Consider the following 4,989-nt stretch of genomic DNA (forward strand, 5'->3'; position numbering starts at 1 on the left):
CATATATAAAGCAACTTAATAAGAATGTGAACTTAATAAATTAGAGGCTCAAAGATGGGATGATAAAATAAGAGCATTGGTGGAAAGGCAACAAAATAAAGACAAAACAGCATCATTATAGAACAAATAGATACATAAAAACTAACAAGAAAGAGAACTGACCCCACAGAGGTTCAAATTACTGAATTGGGATAACTAAATAAGGTAAACAGATTTAAGAAATTAGAAAGAATAGAAACGGAATACGGATAAAGATGATCCAATATAAGGATTAATTGATATCCCCGAAGAAGAGAAACCAAAAATAGAGCTTAAAAAAAGAATGTTTAATGCAGAAAAAGCAAAACTAAAACTGCTGGTTGAAAGACATTATATTCCAGAAAAGCTTTATTCAGAATGGTCAATACGAAAGCATGTTTTAGTTACATTACTGAACTGGAAAAAATAAAGGATGAAGAGGGACTGCTTTAGACACACAAGCAGGAAAAAAATAAGTCACCCACAAGGGGGAAAATTCAGGCTGGCCTCAGACTTCTTCCCAGAAAAAAAGGAACAAAACCTACCACATTCTATGGGGAAAAAAAAGTGAGACCTAAGAATATTTTATCCAGCCAGGATATGGTTCCAGTGTAAAAGCAACAGACAGACATGCTTAAACATCCAAAACCCTTCTTGAAAGAACAACTTAACAATGAGATTCAGTCCATTAAGAGATGAGTTGAAATAAAGACCTCATAAATGGAGAATCTTTGATATTAGTTAAAGGACCAGTCACTGAACACTAAATTTATTTAAATCTAGAATGTATACTAAGTAACTAGAACAGAATATGATTATCATAAACTTGGACAATGTAACATTAATATGTAACAAAAGTCAGGATGCAGGGTCAAGAGCTGTGGAAAGACGGAAAGAATCATGAGAGCTAATCCACACACACATACAGAAACGTGCAATTAAAATGCAAAAAAACCCCCCAAAACCTGACTCCAGCCTCTTAATGTTTTTCACAGTTTTTACTTTAACCTCAGAGGTATCTTTTAGGAAGTAATTTCTCTTGTGGTGAAGAAGCATTATTTAAATCTCAACTTTCCCTTCAGTTTCACCTCTTTAAATTAAACTTCTTTTAAATTCGAGTAAAATTAAATTATTGAAATGGTATCTCTATTACTGTTCAATTCTTACAAAATATCTCTATGATATTTTCTCCTGTCTGTAACTAGGCATGGTGGGTTTTCTGGAATGACGTAATATTCAGGTCATTTCTGTGGTTGATTCTGAAAGGTGTATATAGCTGATTATTTTCTTGTCATTTTTTAAATTTTTAATTTCTCAATAAATAAACAAATTAAAAATTAAAGAATTAGAAAAAAATTTCAGGCATCTTACTCAACACATTCAGAAACAGATTTAGCAGAGATTGCTACCATCTCCCAAAGTCTACTCTCCTAACATTTTGTGGAATTTTTAGCTTCTCACATGATGGCCAAAATAAAGACCCCATTTCCCAGCAGTGGCCAATAGGATATAAACAGACGTGCCACATGGCAGTTTCTGGAACCGTCTGGGAGTGTTTGCTCATTGTTCTTTATTACCTTCATTCCCTCCCGCTGTCTGGAATGCTGACTTCACCACGTGGGACCATGAGGTCCAGGCTTTTCAAAGCAAAGCGACATGGGAGGTGTGGACAGAATGTCGCAACACCGAGACTGCCTAGCTGGATGACGTGAGAAAGAAATATCTACCTTATTAGAACAAGTAAACCTTATCCTCACTGAGCCACAGACCTACACACACAAATAGAAATTTAGTCTTTGATACTATTTGCATTGTACATCAAGTGATGATGAAACAGTGGGTTTGGCACACACATAAACAAACCACTGAGGATCTAAATGTGAAAGAAATTAATGTTTCATTAGAAGATACAAAGAGAATATCTTTATGCATTTGAGATAGGGAAGGACTTTTTTTTAAAGGGGGCTTCCCTTGTGGCTCAGCTGGTAAAGAATCCACCTTAAAGGAGATTTTATGGTGAAAACCATAAAGGAAATAACAGGTAAATTTTACAACATCAACATTTTAAACTTTTGTATGACAAAAAAATTATAAACAAAAGTAAAAGACAAGCAACAATGAGGACTGTCAAGTTCAACTTCAGTGTGTATGTGGGGTAGGGGCATGCTACTGCTGCTGCTGCTAAGTCGCTTCAGTCGTGTCCGACTCTGTGCGACCCCATGGACTGCAGCCCGCCAGGCTTCTCCGTCCATGGGATTCTCCAGGCAAGAACACTGGAGTGGGTTGTCATTTCCTTCTCCAATGCATGAAAGTGGAAAGTGAAAGTGAAGTCGATCAGTTGTGTCTGACTCTTAGCGACCCCATGGACTGCAGCCTACCAGGCTCCTCCATCTATGGGATTTTCCAGGCAAGAGTACTGGAGTGGGGTGCCATTGCCTTCTCACAGGGTAGGGGCATAGAGATGGTCAATTAAGTTTGAGGAGGGCTGCATATTCCCTTTACCACTCCGACAGTGACAATGCATATTACCTTATCAAAAGCTCTGAGGACTTGTACAGAAACATTTTCCTGTATGGAACTAAGCCTTCCATACATACAGTTGTTTAACTATGGGACCTCTGTGTGTATATGTGTGTGTAACAGCTATGAAGTTCTCCAGGGTTTCTAAGAAACACTAGGAAACGCTGCCCTGCTGGTAAACAATTCGCCTGAAATGCAGGAAACGTGGGTTGGATCCCTGGTTGGGAAGATCCCCCAGAGAAGGCAATAGCAACCCACTCCAGTATTCTGGCCTGGAGAATTCCATGGACTGTATAGTTGATGGGATGGAAAAGAGTTGGACACAACCAAGCGACTTTCACTATCACTATCGGGAAATGCTGCCTTGAGAAATAACATTTCGCCTCATGTGAGAAATGATTGCTGTATTCAGCTTTGCATCTTCACAGATAACTCTCCCTCCTTCAGTAGTTCTGACCAGCAGCAACACTGAAGGAGGATGGGGTAAAGAAGGAGGAGGAGGAGAATGTGATGGAGGGAGTGAAGGAGAGGAGGAGGGGAGGGGAGGAGAAGGAGCAGAGAATGAAGCAGAGGGGAAGGAAGGAGAAGAAGAGGAACAACAAGGAGATGGACAAGAGGAAGAAAGAAAAACAAATTTGAGGTTTGGGGAGTAGATGTAAATTTTCCTAGTAAAGCCGAGCAAACATATCCCAAGAGAAGGAAGTCAGCTGTAATCTGGGCTCTTCCTTCTTACAGCCAGCAACTAGCGCTGCTAGAAGTAGATCATTTTGAAATATGCCCCACTGGGGGCTGGTGGGGAGGAATCATTTTAGAAATAATTTAGGGCAGGTCTCAGAGAGTTGTGATGCAGAAAATGGTAGTTGGGACAGATTTCTTGACAGTTACAGTGGAGAAAAAGGAAATAACAGATCTGGTCTAGGATGATCAACTCAACACTGAGTGACCGCCCCCCCCACACACACCCTCTCTGGATTCTGACATTAGGGCATCTGTCATCTTGACAGGAAGATTTTATTATGCATTTTATTTCAAATATAGTTTAAAGCCCTTTACTTATTTTATTGTGTTTAATGTGGCAGAGGTACTATACATGAAAGTAGTTTAGTCGTGTCTGACCCTTAGGGACCCCATGGACTACAGAGTCCATGGGATTCTCCAGGCAAGAATACTGGAGTGGTTTGCCACTTCCTTCTCCAGGGGATCTTTCCAACCCAGGGATCGAATCCAGGTCTTCCGCATTGCAGGCAGACGCTTTAACCTCTGAGCCACCAGGGAAGCCCAGGGAAGCCCTAATTATTCTCAGTTTTAATAATTTCAATGTTGTAGTTATCTACAAGAACTGGGCAAAGCTGTGGTTAAGGAAGCTGGACTTAGAGCAAACTGCCGGGGTTAGAACCCTGACTCTATCCCTTGCTATCTTTTTAACTTTAGGCGATTTACTTACCTATGCCTCTCTTTCCTCCTAAAATTGAGGGAAGCCCTAATCATTCTCAATTTTAGGATGAGGGAAGAGAGGCATAGGTAAGTAAATCGCCTAAAGTTAAAAAGATAGCAAGGGATAGAGTCAGGGTTCTAACCCCGGCAGTTTGCTCTAAGTCCAGCTCCTTTAACCACAGCTTTGCCCAGTTCTTGTAGATAACTACAACATAGCTTGTGAAACACCGAGATAGGGAGGAACAAAGTGAACACACTGAGTCAGAAGGACCAGCAGGATGTCGGTTCACCTTAGTGAGTGTTTGCCCTGGAGAGAAGGGAGGGGAATGCCACTTCAGGGTGACAGGATCAACTACCCGAAAGTCAGCAGATGGGACAGGGAGGGGCTCCTCTTAAAGCCAGGTGTGCCAAGTCCCCATATGGTCTTTGGGCACCTTCAACCAGAACAATTTCCTGAGTCAGAGGGACAGGCTGGGTTGTTTCTCAGGAAACTTGGTGGGTGGGAGGGGTGTGGAGAGTGGATACACTCGGGATGAGGCCACTGGAGGAGCAGGAGGCAAGGCTTGCTATATATATTTCCAAAAGAGAGAGCAGAGAGAAAGGCAGAGAGAAGGGAAAGAAAGAATATCACAGGATTTAGAGATGGATGTGATATAGTCAGTGAAAAGGTCCAGAACCCCCTGAGGCCTCTGGCTTGGGCAAAGGTATTCGTTTTTCTACGTTTTGTACAGGTTTTCAGCAGTGAGATTATCAGAAAGAATGTGCATGCATAGGGAGCCGTAGTCCTTTCTGCACAGTGCCTAGATTCCATAAAGACATTTTCCCAAACCCTTGGGGGCAGGAAGGGTGACACTCATTCGCAATCTGATGTCCTGACTGTCGAGCTCGGCTTTTCTACTGCATGAATCCCGAGACTGAAGTGCGCATCCTGAGCATTCGTTGCGCAAGAAGCTGAAGGCTGGTCCCTGGCCCGGGAAGGCCGCCTGGCCGGACGCGCGGGTCCCGCCCTGTATGCCG

Source organism: Bos taurus, chromosome 7 (assembly GCF_002263795.3).
Source record: "Bos taurus isolate L1 Dominette 01449 registration number 42190680 breed Hereford chromosome 7, ARS-UCD2.0, whole genome shotgun sequence".
NCBI lineage: Eukaryota > Metazoa > Chordata > Mammalia > Artiodactyla > Bovidae > Bos > Bos taurus.